This window comes from Primulina tabacum, chromosome 13 (assembly GCF_025594145.1).
Source record: "Primulina tabacum isolate GXHZ01 chromosome 13, ASM2559414v2, whole genome shotgun sequence".
NCBI lineage: Eukaryota > Viridiplantae > Streptophyta > Magnoliopsida > Lamiales > Gesneriaceae > Primulina > Primulina tabacum.
The window spans coordinates 22,754,460-22,769,738 of record NC_134562.1 but is presented as its reverse complement, the minus strand read 5'-3'; the positions used below and the strand labels follow the sequence as shown (position 1 = coordinate 22,769,738).

General features: G+C 33.3%; 1 pseudogene; it reads left to right on the top strand.

Moving 5' to 3' along the window:
• LOC142521920 (uncharacterized) overlaps positions 1–12,037 on the top strand; it is a 35,210-nt pseudogene extending 23,173 nt beyond the window's left edge.
• The last annotated feature ends 3,242 nt before the right edge of the window (positions 12,038–15,279 follow it).

Below are 15,279 nucleotides of genomic sequence, written 5' to 3'. Positions count from 1 at the left end.
TATGATATTTTTAAACAAGTAAAAGTTAATATTCATTTATTAGATGCAATAAAACAGGTACCATCATATGCCAAATTTTTTAAAGACTAGTGCACTGTGAAAAGAAAATTGAATGTGAAAAAGAAATCATTTTTAACCGAACAAGTAAGTGCAATCATTCAAAATAATAATACTTTGAAATACAAAGACCCTGGTTGTCCTACTATTTCATGTATTATTGGAGAACGAAAGATTAAAAAAGCCTTGCTTGATCTTGGAGCTAGTGTGAATTTACTTCCATATTCAGTTTATCAAGAACTCAATCTAGGCGAGTTAAAATATACTTCGGTAACACTTTTACTTGCTGATAGATCTGTTAAAGTGCCAAGAGGTATGGTAGAAGACGTATTGGTCCAAGTTGATAACTTTGTATATATTGTCGATTTCATAGTTTTAGATACACAACCTATCGAAGCTTGTAATGCAATTTCTGTAATTCTGGGTCGTCCATTTTTAGCGACTTCTAAGGCTCTTATAAATTACAGGAATGGAATAATGAAGTTGTCATTTGGTAACATGACCTTGGAGCTCAATGTTTTTAATCTTTGTAAGCAACCACATGACAAAGGAGATGAAAGTGAAGATGAAAATTTTATTGAAACTCTTGTGGAAGAAAACATTCAAAAAGGGAGTACTCGTGATCAATTAGATATTTGTTCAATTGAAACTGTTAAAGAAAATATTGAAATTGATCTTGATGATTTTATCAGGTATCACTCGTTACCAGGATCAGAGAAAGAATTTGATGCAAAATATGAGAACAAAGACGAACCACCCATATTTTAGTTAAAACCCTTGCCAGAAGAATTGAAGTATGCATTTCTTGGAGAAGATGAAACATATCCGGTGGTAATTTCTTCCAAACTAGAAAGTGATCAAGAAGGTAAATTAGTTGATATGCTTAAAAGACATAAAAATGGAATTGGTTGGACAATAAAAGATCTCAAGGGCATTAATCCACTAATTTGCACTCACAAAATTCACTTAGAAGAAAATGAAAAACATCTCAACAACCACAAAGGAGATTAAATCCACACATGAAAGATGTTGTGAAACCTGAAGTTCTCAAACTACTTTATGTTGTGATTATCTACCCTATTTCTGATAGTAAGTGGGTAAGCCCAACACAAGTAGTTCCAAAAAAAATTTGGCATTACAGTGATAAAAAATGAAAAAGGTGAATTGTTAACAAGTCGAGTCCCATCTAGTTGGCGGATGTGTATTGATTATAGAAAATTAAATGACGCCACTAGAAAAGATCATTTTCCATTATCATTTTTGGATCAAATTTTAGAAAGAGTAGCAAGTCATCCATACTACTGTTTTCTTGATGGATATTCAGGTTATTATCAAATTCCCATTGCACTCGAAGATCAAGATAAAACTACATTCACATGTCCTTTTGGAACATTTGCATTTGGAAGGATGCCATTTGGATTATGCAATGCCACAGCAACATTTCAAAGATGTATTCTAAGCATTTTTTGCGACATGGTTGAAAATTGTTTGGAAATTTTCATGGATGATTTAACTGTCTTTGGGAATACATTTGATAATTGTCTTGAAAATTTGGAAAAAGTTTTAAAAATATGCGAGGAAAAAGATCTTATTTTAAATTGGGAAAAATGTCATTACATGATTACTTCTGGAATTGTTTTGGGACATGTCGTGTCATCTCATGGAATTGAAGTTGATAAAGCAAAAGTTGATGTCATTGCCAATTTACCCCCTCCAAAAACCATTAAAGAAATTCGCTCATTTTTGGGACATGCTAGATTTTATAGGAGGTTTATAAAGGACTTTAGTTTAATCTCTAAACCCATTTGTAACCTCTTAAAAAAAGACACTGCATTTGAGTGGACTCAAGAATGTCAAAATGCTTTTGATAAAATCATTCGACATTTAACATCAGCTCCTATCATGCAACCTCCTGATTGATCTTTACCATTTGAAATCATGTGCGATGCGAGTGATTATGCAGTCGGTGCAGTATTGGGTCAAAGAAGAAACGGTAAGCCTTATGTGATATATTATGCAAGTAAAACTTTAAACAATGCTCAAATGAACTACTCCACAACTGAAAAAGAACTACTTGCTGTAATATTTGCATTAGATAAATTTCGTTCTTATTTGATTGGATCAACGACTATTGTGTTTACTGATCATTCTGCTATTAGATATTTGTTGACAAAACAGGATGCAAAACCACGACTGATACGATGGATTTTGTTGCTCCAAGAATTTGACATTGTGATCAAAGATAAAAAAGGAACCGAGAATGTCGTAGCCGATCATTTATCGAGACTAGTAACAGGATCATTTTGTGAAATGACACCAATTAACGATAATTTTCCTGATGAACATCTATTTTCAGTTACTACTACACCTTGGTTTGCTAACATAGTAAATTTTCTTGTGACAGGAAAAATGCCACCGCAATGGAGTTCTCAAGATAAAAGAAAATTTTTGAATGAGGTAAAAAACTTTTATTGGAATGATCCGTATCTGTTCAAGTATTGTCCGGATCAAATTTTTCGACGTTGCATACCCGACAATGAGGTAAGTAGTGTCATTAAATTTTGTCATTCAGAAGCATGCGGAGGACATTTTTCTTCAAAGAAAACAGCTGCAAAAATCTTTCAGTGTGGATTTTATTGGCCCACTTTGTTTAAAGACACCCACGAAACCTGCAAGATCTATGAAAATTGTCAAAAATTGGGTGCGGTTTCAAAAAGAAACATGATGCCTTTGAATCCTATCATTGAAATTGAAATCTTTTACTGTTGGGGAATTGATTTTATGGGACCTTTTCTACCGTCGTTTGGATACTTGTATATTTTAGTTGCAGTTGATTATGTTTTCAAATGGATAGAGGCAATTCCATGTCGAACAAATGATCATAAAATCGTCATCAAATTTTTGAAAGAAAATATTTTTAGTAGATTTGGAATTCCTCGAGCCATGATAAGTGACGGGGGAACTCACTTGGTTAATAAACCATTTGCTTCATTAATGAAAAAATATGGTATTACTCACAAAGTAACTACTCCTTATCATCCTCAAACAAATGGACAAGTTGAATTAGCTAATAGGGAGATAAAGCAAATTTTGGAAAAAACTGTTAACTCAAATAGAAAAGATTGGTCTCTGCGACTTAATGATGCACTTTGGGCATATCGAACAGCTTTTAAAACATCATTGAATATGTCTCCCTATAGGTTGGTTTATGGAAAACATTGTCATTTGCCTGTGGAATTGGAACATAAAGCTTATTGGGCGATCAAAACTTTAAATTCATTCATGGATGATGCCAACAAATTGCGTAAATTGAAACTTAATGAACTTGATGAACTCAGAAATGACGCGTATGAGAATTCAAGGATTTATAAAGCAAAAATCAAATCATTTCATGATAAAACAATTCTTAAAAAATCTTTTGAGATTGGTAAAAAAGTTTTGCATTATAATTCTCGACTTCACATATTCCCAGGAAAATTACGATCAAGATGGACAGGCCCATATGTTGTAAAGCATGTGTATACTTATGGAGCTGTGGATATTGAAAATCCTAAAAATGATGATATTTTTAAAGTAAATGGACAAAGGCTTAAACCATTTTTCGAAAATGAAATCTTTCAAGAAGAGTTTATTTCCCTTTCTGATCCTTAAATTTTTATGTTGAATTTAATTTTGTTTGTTTTTATTTCAGGTTTCCTTAATCTTTTTATTTTCCCGGTTAAATGACGGATAATGGTACTCCGTGACTCTCATAGTCGATTAAATCAGTTTCCCACAATTTCTGATACAAAAATAAAAAAATAAAAAAAAATCATTTCTTTTCTTTTCAAAATGGATGAAATTCTCCCAAAAATTTATAAATATTTTCCCTCTGTTTCTGAAAATATTCTAAGAAAAACTTATGCAGGAAGGTGTGAAAGATTGAGATTGCTAATGCAAAAAGGAATTCCAGAAGATATTCGTCTTGTAATAGAAGCTAAGGTCCGATTAGGAAGAGAAGTTCCACAATCATTGCTCATTCGGTATTTGTCTGGATTAGGAAAAAACACTTATGGGAAAAAACGAAGGGCCAAAAGTTTAGGAGTTTGTCATAAGTGTTCAAGATGGACTTGTGACAAACGATGCAGATCTTTGGGACGTGTTTCCAATAACAGAGAAGATAAAATTGGTTTCATTAAGAATGGGCTGAGTAAGGAGTCTTTAGACAACATCTTATTGACTCTTGAGATGCATTCTAGTGGACATGTGCATATTGAACTTCTCCGTTTATAGAAACAATTCCAAGATGAGCGTCATAGTCTTGGGAATCCGAATAAAAAAGACCCTGTTTGCCAATTTATAAGAAAATTGGATGGGAAGCATATTCTCGACTAATAGAAGGCGTTGAAGCCGTTTCTGGACGTAAAACCAGAGGAAAATTGTGAGCTACAATCACACTACTGTTTATATGCATGTGTGTCATTATTATTTTTACTATTTATTCTATTTACAGCTTTGACCCATAGTTTTGTCATGATAACATATTACCCCTATAAAATATCTCATCTTTCTCTCTATTTTCGCAGACAAAAAAAAAAGTAAAAACATGGCTGGATCCTCTGCACAAACATTGAAAAATATTGTGTATTTTGTGGGGCGAGTCCTAGAAAAAATGAAGTGTTTGTAGAAGCAGCGAATAATCTTGGAAAGATATTGGCTGAGAGAAAAATTCACTTGATATATGGGGGAAGTAATATTGGGTTAATGAGATCTGTTTCAACATCTGCTCATCTTGGAGGTAGTCAGGTTTTGGGTATTATTCCTACAGCTTTAAATGAAGGAAATATTACAGGTGTTACGATTGGGGAGGAATTAAAAGTTTTTTCTATGTATGAAAGAATCACTCAAATGATTGAAAATTCTGATGCTTTTATCGCACTACAAGGTGGTTTTGGTACATTAGAAGAAATTTTTCACACTGTTTCTTGGGCACAACTTAATATCCATAATAAACATGTGGGCTTGTTGAATATCAATAATTATTATGACAGTTTGTTGACATTTCTTGATAAAGCTGTGGAACATAATTTCATTTCAGAAAATTCACGACGGATGCTCATCTGTGCTTCGACTGCCGACCAATTAATTGATAATTTGAAAGCTTTTGTTCATAAGCCTGATCCGATGATAACAAAGATCAATTGGTCGCAATCAAGCAATAAGAAAAGGAAGTTGGATCATTGATTCAAAAGTCGTGGATTGGTTTGCGTTTGTTTCAGTTTGTTATCTTCAATAAAATTCTAGGTGATATCTCTTTCATTATGTACTCTTTATTAATAGTTATTTTGACATTAGGGACAATGTCATATTCTGATTGGGGGGAGAACAAACTTATAAAAAAAAATTAAAAAAAATTTAAAAATAAAATATATATATATATTATTGTTTGTATCTTAGTAATTTTTGCAAAAATGTCATACATTACATGTTTGAAAGATTTAAATTAGAACATGCATTAATCTATTTAAGAACGTTTAAATTTTTATTTGAAAAAAAAAGTCAATTTTAATATTCTGATCAATATAAAAATATGATTTATGAAATCTTTTTGAGTGATTAACCATTGTGATAAAATCAGGTATTAAAGTATATGGCCCAAGATATACCTTATAAGAGTGCCTAAAATTTTAAACTCACACATTTTTTGAGTGAGTGGAGAGGACTGAGAAAACAGCTTTCGAGCTTTTTATTGATCATGAGAGAGATTATCTATTGTTTAGATATTGAGTTCTTATTTTGAAAAAAAAAATGAGATTTCCTGGAAAAAAAAAAGAAGGAGAAAAATACAAAAAGAAATATATTGAAGATCTATGTAATTTTTAAGTTATATGCTACGACCCATATATCTCTCATAAAAAAAAAAAAGAAAGAAAGAGAGAAATTTATTGTACAAATTAAATAAATATGTGGTCAAGAAGCATAAACTTACTCTGATTCCATGATGTTATGAAAAAAATATATATCAGGAAAAAACATATAATAAGAACAACTAGATTTTGAATCAATGGATTTTCTATCTTTTGATTAGTTTGGCTCGTTTGTCTGTCTGCATTCTGTAAACCATTTTTCTGAGCATTTATCTGTATTCCAACTCAATGAGAGAAATCATTGCCATAAATTGAAACATTTATTAACCTGTGAGGATATGGAGTTGAGACTCTTACTAGGAATTTCTGAAGGCCGTGTACATTTAACTACCTGAAATAAGCTTTGAATTGATCATCTCAAATTATTTCATAAATTATAATTATGATGATCTTGATATAACTTTGACAGTTTTCAAATTTAATTTAAACACTTAGATAGTTTTGATTACATTTCTATTTAAATTAATCAATATGTTTTGTATTGCTATTAACGTTTAAATTGCTAGGGACTAGCAATAAGCTGGTTGGGAGGTGTGATAAACATAAAAATTATACATTAATTAAATGTTTTATAATATAAATATATTGTTTTTGTTTTATTAAATGTTTAAATATTATATGTTTTATAATAAATTGTATAAAATATAAGTTGTTGTGTAATTACAAGTTTTTACTATTTTTTACAGGTTCGATAAAACAAAAATAAACTTGGCGTTGCAAATGGGATTAAGATGATTCTTGGACCTGTAGAAAGTTGATGTTAATATCTACAATATTGGTGGCAAGCATGAGATAAAAATCCTCTCACAATTGGGATTAAATTAAGCAACAAATAAAGTTACCAAATGAGTGACAGTTTTACCATGCTCTAGTATTTTGACCATATCTCTCAAATTACTTGGTCAAATGGTTTGAAAAAAATACCACAACAAGACAACTCAATTATCCACATGTTTCTTTTTATGTGAAGAAGCAAATTCGGAGAAAAAGATTTTCAAAAGTGATGTGAAATATAATATAATATCTTGGAACACCAATGAAGACTTATGTGTAAAAAAATAATATTTTATTTGTGGTTGTCTCCCTAAATTTGGCTATAAATAGGGTGCATTGTAATGTATTGAGATATCCCTCATTCTATGAACAAACCTTTGAGTTCATAATATTTCTCTCTATATTTTTTCTTTATTTCTTCATTTAAATATAATTAGCATGTTAATTTCATATTCAAAGTTTTACACTTTGAATAATGAATAACTAACTTCCTAAAGTTGAGATGAAAAGATGAAACTCTTAGCACGATAATAAAGTTACTAAAAGGTCATAATCTATGTTTTATATTATTTAATCATTATTTATTGTTTATGTTATATTTATTTCTTTAAGCATTTTTATACCCTACTTATAAGTGGGAGTTTTGATTTATTGTTGCTATATATTACACTAAATTCTTGGAACCATTTAAATGTTAGTTTGGTATTACCAACCATTTAAAGTGGATGCCTTGATTTATTATATATCAATATATTATAATATTAAATTCTTGGAACCATTTAAATGTTTGTTTGGTTTTACCAACCATTTAAAGTGGGAACCTTGATTTACTATATATAAATATATCATAATAATAATTTCTTGGTACCATTTAAATGTTAGTTTGGTTTTACCAACCATTTAAAGTGGGAACCTTGATTTAGTGTTTACAAATATATATATAGCACAATAAATACTTGACAATATTTATAAGTTTTGGTATATATTATATACTTATAAGATAATAATATCTAACATAATATAAATATGATTATTTAATATATTTGGAACCATTTTATTAAGTGGATTTCAATAATGTTCGTTAATGTTAATTTTATTAAAATACCAAGAGTGGATCCTTTAATCTCAACTACTTAATTAAAATTTGAACAATTAAAAATTACCAATTAAAGATTCAAACAACTAAAAAAAAATAAAAATAAAAAGACATTGTAGTGGACTTGTAATTACCTTAGCTTTCATGTGGATACGATATTTGGACTCACCGAATTATACTACTTGTGGACAACCTGCTCTTGGGAGTGCAACAATCAAAGTCGCAACAATTAGCATGCAGTTGATTACGTCGTCTTATTTTTGGACCTTACACTAAACCTAACCCTAGTGCACATCGCCCCTCTCTCTCTTCAGTAGCACTAATTCGTAGGGTTTGTGCAACAACAAGGTTCGACCCCTTCAGTTTTCAAAGAAAACTTCCTCCCCGCCTTTCCAGTTAGCATCCCGCACGTATTTCTTCGAGTTTTCAAGCATATAATCATCAAGGAACGCCCTCTATCTCCTTTCTCATCATCTACACCATGTTTATATGCTGTTGTTTATGTTTTTCCATGAAATTTTGTTGGTACATCTCGTAGCATCGTTTTTGCAAATGTTTTGACACGTACATGCGTATATTTTGTGTGCAACTCACGTTTTATGATTCTTATGCAAGGACTTTCGGTTCTAGGTTTTTAACGGGCATGCATGCTGCAAACTAAGGTGTCATGGTGCTGGAGTCTCGGTTTGAGCACGGGTTGTATGATGGCCTAACATTTTCCTTAGGCGGCTAGGGCTATGTGTTGGCTTTGTGAAAGGGTTTGGTAGGCTCAACCGAGGGAGGGATGAACCAGGACATGGTGCAGTGTAGGAGGGTCCAACCGAGGCCTAGGAGAGGTCCATGCAAGGCTGGTCTCGGGTGGAAGGGAGCTTTATAAGCTAGGGGCTGATTTCAGTCAAAGGTGGCTAGGTTGAGATCTTTCTTGATGGTATGAGGAGTTCGCATGCATGGGGCTGAGGGCTGTGCTTAGTTCTGTCCAGGAAGGTCCTAAGGGGGGATATGAAGGGCTGGACCAAGGTTGGTCCTCGAGGGTTAGGTCAGGGTCGATAAATCATGTGTTTGGCGCGTCTAGGGTTGAGGATTTGCAATGGCCGAAAAATCTAGTAGCTTGCAGGGGCTGTTCGAGGGGATTAGTGGACTAGTCTAGGTGGTTTAAGGGCTGGTAGGATGTGCATGAGGTGTGGTAAACAGTTGGGAGAAATCTGGTTAAGTTTAGGATCGTTTCGGATTAAAATCGAGAACACGATCCAAATTTTAGAACGAATGGAATAACTTTTGAAACGGGCTCGGGTTTACGGCTATGAAATGCTTATAAATATGTTTTGGGGTGTTTTAATGAGTTTGGTAAGTTTCAGGTCAAAATTTAGAGGTCCGGGGTAAAACGGTCATTTTGACTTTATAGTGGCAAAAATGGTCATTTTCCACCGGGTCGAGTTTTTAGTTCTGGCAATGCCCTAAACACTCTTTTAAATGTTTTTAAATGTTTATGTACCACATATATGAAATTTTATGAAATTATGAAAAATATCTTGCATGCTTGATTTTTAAGGAAAAATTATGTATATGAATGATTTTGATAAGTGAGGAAAATAATGACGTTTTTGAAGGATGAGAATTGGTTGTGACTGACGATATATGTATACGATGAGCTGTATGGCAAAGGCTCTATGGATGGGTAATACTGTCGCTGATGTTCGCGCAGCCGGGAACCACGGTTATATGTAGATGGATCCATCGAATAGAGCTGATACGATTAGAGCTGATAAAAAAGTCACAACTAATGAACTGAATTCAAATAAAGTAAATGTATAAGTATATAATGATATGATGAGATGTATTTGACGCTATGCCATGATATGAAATGTTTAGATTCACGTTTCTTTTCAAGTTCACGAGATGTATTTTTAGTACTGTACGTTTCACTGTTGCATGTTGTTGGAAACTTAATTTCGGAAGTTTGACAAAACAGCGAATAAAGATTGAACTAACTGATCAAGAAGACTAATTAGAACTGATCCAAAATATACGCAAATGGTTAGTTGCCTAACTGAATATTAGTGCGCAGACAAGGCAACCGAACTAAGCTAAGTGAATTGTGTAGTTGACAGGATGATTAGTTAGAACTGATCAGTTTTACTGCAATCAGTTGTGAGCTATCAGCCAGTTCTATCGGCTGTGTCAAACTGATAGAATAGTTTGACACGTCATAAGTTAAGGAATGTAACTATCAACCGATAACTGTACAAAAGCATACTGTAACATGTAGTACGAATGCCGCATATCAGCAAAGCTACATTGTACGACTGTCAGAAGAATATTAACGTGGAAAACAACGAATAGAAAGATTCAAACGCACTTATTGTTACCATTGGAAGTAAAGTCTATAAATAGCCAAGAAGTGCAGCTGAGAAAAAAGGTAATACATAGAACCATGTTGTTATTCTGCTGAAATCCTCACAAAGCTTTATGTTCATATTCAAATATTTCAAAAGTTCACACTTAGCATATAGATTCATAGTATTCAAGGGCTATACATTGGGCTTACAAGCACAAATATATATCGTTGTATTATTCGATCTTAAAGAGATCAGTTGTGCTAAGTAGTTTCAGATCAGTTGAGAACTGATAAACTGTATTGAAACTAAGAGCTTCAGTTTGGAATTTTAAATCCAAAACTGAAGGGGGTCTGTACAAGTCTTGTATTGATCAAAGTCTAGTCTTAGTGAATATCATATCTTATATATCAAAGGGGTGACGTAGGAGTGATTGAAATCTCCGAACATCCATAAATCTTGTATCTCTTAATTTCAGTTATATTCTATATGTGAGTCAGTTTATTTTCTCATTTTCATTAAATAACTGTTTGATATTGATATAACAAGATTCCTGAGTTCATTTTATCACTAAACTTACTCATTATTCGAAAATTTGATATAATTACCTGGTGTTTATTAAAACCCCGCCTTCTAAACACACTTTCACCTAACAACCAATCCTATCAAGTGGTATCAGAGCAGTTGAATCTTGGTCCTGAATATTCCTACCTACAAAATCTGATCATCGCATCTTTCTTCAAAAAAATTCCTATGTTCTCAAGAGAATAATTCGATGACTTGAAGATTAGGATGTAGGCTCATCTAGCTGCACAAGATGATGACATGTGGTATGTCATTACTGACGGACCCATGAGAATACTGAAAGAAAATACTGTTGTTGCCATAATTGATGGTGCACGCCATCGCATTGAAAAGCCAAGAGAAGAATGGACAGTAGAAGACAAGAGAAAAGCCAATCTGGACAACGTAGCCAAAGATATCTTGTAACCAACACTGGATAAAATCAGTTTCAGCAAAATAAAGATGTGCAAAAGTGCAAAAGAAATCTGGGAGAAGTTGATTAGCCTCTGTGAAGGCAATGAGCAAACCAAAGAAAATAACCTTTCAGTTGTTGTTTAAAATTCGACAATATTAAAATGAATATTGGTGAATCTATGCACAAATATGATGAAAGAATCAGTGGCATAATGAATGAACTGAATGCACTTGGAAAGGTGTATTCAAATAAAGAAGTTGCACTGAAAGTTGTTCGAGGTCTTCCCAAAGAATGAGATGTTAAGACCATGGTCATATGAGAATCAAAAGACTTACATAAGGTCAAACTTCATGACCTATTTGCTGATCTAAAAGCATACGAGTACAAGTTGCAGACAAGAGAAGGAGAAATGTCCACACCTGCAGCTACAACAGCTCTTAGTGCTGTCAAACTGGAATAAACTGGTTCAGTTGAGAAAAATACTGATCAGTTAAGCAATGACTCAATGTCATTATTTGTCAAAAAAAATGGAAGATTCATGAGAAGAAATCAAGGCTCCTTTCAAAGACAATATCAGAGGAGTAACACCAAGAAAGAACCAAATACTTACTACAACTGTGGCAAATCTGGACACTTCATTGCTGATTGTCCTAAACCAAAGAAGGATAGTCGAGTATCAGCCGAGAAGGGAAAGAAATCTCATGAGCACAGGAGAAGAACCAAAGATGATAAGAAATCATTCAGAAAGAAACACAAAGTTCTTCTAGCTGAAGAAAGTAAATCCAAGTGGGCTGAATTTGACAGCGATGAATCAGATTCTGAGAGCTTGAGCAGCTCCAGTGATGATGAGGAAATCAAATGTCTGATAGCTGATGACACAGAACTAGAATAAACCAGTGAGCAGGTATTCGATTTTAGTTCAACTGACTTTACACATGGTGAACTTATTTCTTCATTACATGACATGATCAACGAGTATCACAAGCTAGCTCTCTCAGTTGAGAAGGCCAAAGCAAAGCAAACTGATTCCAAAGACGATAAAAGTTAAACCAATGAATCAATTGAACTATTGAGTCTGAAACCAGAGATTGCTGAGCTGAATGCTGAAAGAAGCAAGAATCAATCTATGATTCAGCAGTCAATGCTTGAGAATTCAAATCAAACTGAGCTTATTTAGGCATTAAATAAATCATCAGTTGCACTAACTGAAATGCAAGATATGCAAAATTCAGTTACCGATAAAACTGGTCTAGGTTTTAGCAATCATGATGAAGCTTCTACCAGTGATACTCAGCCAAAACTGAACATGGGCAAAAGGAAATATATTCACTTTGTCAAATCAGCTGTGGTACAAGAACAACCTAAGTTTAGTAGACCAGTTGAACATCCTATTGAAAATAAGAACAATGCTAAAAAGTATGGAATTTGTTATGGCCCTAAAACTTCAACTTATTCATGTAGCTGGCAACCTAAAAGGTTCAACAATAAACACCTGATTTCTCAAAATGGCTATTCAAATCACCATAACTGCAAGCCAGTTCAGAAAAGATATCGGCTGAACAACCAATTGAACAAGGCTAAAGTACATACTTCTCATATGCACACAACACACCAATCACACACAAGCCGAGAAATACCATTTGCAACACAACGAATGGAAAGTTAGTTAGACTGATCCAAGTCTGGGTTCCTAAAAGGCTAATCATTTTAGGACCCAAATAGATATGAGTACAAAATTTATTCATTGTGTGTGATTGCAGGTTACATGTACAAACAAGGAATCAATCTGGTATCTGGACGGTGGATGCTTGCGACATATGACAGGAAATGCAAATTTTCTATCCCAACTAATCAAATACACTGGTGCAAACATCTGTTTTGGAGACAACTCCAAAGGTGAAACTGTGGGTAATGGTAAGCTTATCCATGGTAACTTTATTATCAAAGATGCATTACTAGTTGAGAATTTGAAATATAACTTGATCAGCATCAGTCAGTTATGCGACAACAATTTCTCAGTTCAGTTCAGTTCAGCAGAAACACGTGCACAGTTAGAAACTCAACTGATGAGACTATTTTAACTGGCAATCGTTGTGGAAACACTTATAAAGTCAGTTGGACTGATCAAACTAATGCACCAGTTTGTTTTATAGCTTAAATATCTTCTAAGAACTGGTTATGGCATAAAAGGTTGAACCACCTAAATTTTAAGTCTATTGTTTTTCTGAGTAACCATGATCTTGTAACTAGTTTGTTCAAAATAGATTTTTCAAATGATAAAATTTGTTCAGTATGTCAGTTTGGTAAGCAACTAAGATCATATTTAAAAACAAGGGGAGTAAATCATCAACCAGATGCTTAGAACTGCTGCATATGGATCTTTTTGGTCCTATATCAGTCATGAGTTTAGGGGGAATGAAATACACCTTGGTGATTGTTGATAATTTTTCAAGATTTACTTGTGTTATCTTTTTAAAATCAAAAGACCAAACTGCTGCACAGCTGATTAAACTTTTCAAAACATTATTAAATAAAAAATCAGTTGGTATTGATAGAATAAGGTCTGATTGAGGGACTGAATTCATCAATCAAAGTCTTTCAAAATTTTTAAAAAATACTGGGATCAAGCATGAGCTCTCAGCAGCTAGAACACCTCAGCAAAATGGTGTAGCTGAGAGAAGAAATAGAAACCTTAAAGAAACTGCTAGAAAAATGCTTGTTGATTCTTGTATTTTATCAGAGGTTTTGGGCAGAAGCAGTAAACACTGCGTGTTACACTCAGAGCAGATCGATGATTAATAAAAATCATTTGTAAACACCATATGAGATCTGGCATGGACGTAAAAGTGTGTTATCTTATTTAAAAATATCCGGCTGCAGATATTTTATTCTCGATAATAGGAAAAATAATTTAAAAGCTTTTGATGCTAAATCTGCAGAGGGAATATTTCTTGGTTGTTCATTAGTTAGTAAAGCTTATAGAATATTTAACAAATGCACTTTGAATGTCGAAGAGTCAATTCATGTTGTATTTGATGAATCTGTACTAACTGATAAGCCAACTGATCCAGTTGAGCTAATTGATCGCTTTACAGATATAAGCTTGGAGGATGATAGTGAAAAATAAAATCACATCAATCAAAATATCCTTCAAACACCAGAACCAGAAGTTCTAGATCAATCAGTTGAACAAGAAATTGTTCCTGATAATCAGTTGGTAGAGCAAAATGATAATATTCAAATACCAACTGAAGCAGCAGCATCCGAAAATGAAGAGAACATTCAGTTGGCAACTGAAACAGTTGCTGAGATCGATGCAACAAATGATGAATACAGATGGAAGATATCTCATCCACCGGAATTGGTGATAGGTAACCCATCTGATCCGGTAAGAACTCGAAATCAAATGATTAATTTGTTTATTCATTCAGCTTTTGTTTCCCAACTGGAACGAAAGAAAACTGATGAAGCTCTTGCTGATCCTAACTGGATAAATGCAATGCAAAAAGAGCTAAATCAGTTTACCCATAACAATGTCTGGAACATAGTTCCAAGACAAGTTTCTAAAACTGTTATAGGTATGAAATGTATACAGAAACAAACTGAACGAAGATGGTTCAGTTGTGCGTAATAAAGATAGGCTTGTAGCACATGGATACAGGCAAGAAGAAGGAATAGATTTCGACGAGACATATGCACCAGTTGCAAGACTGGAAGCAATCAGAATATTCATTGCTTATGCCTCCTTCAAAAACTTTAAAGTCTACCAAATGGACGTGAAGAATGCATTTCTGAATGGTCAGCTGCAGGAAGAAGTATATGTTGAACAACCATCAGGATTTATGTTAATCACTCTCTTCCTGATCATGTTTATTATTTGAACAAAGCTATATATGGTCTTAAACAAGCTCCAAGAGCTTGGTATGAAAGACTTTCAAAATTCCTAACTGATCATGATTTTACTCTTGGATCAGTTGATAAGACTATGTTCAAATTTTCAAAGAATGATCATATTTTACTTGTACAAATATATGTTGATGAAATTATTTTTGGGTCAACTAACCCAAAATTATGCGAGAAATTTTTCAATTTAATGTAGGAAAAATTCGAGATGAGTATGATGGGTGAACTGAC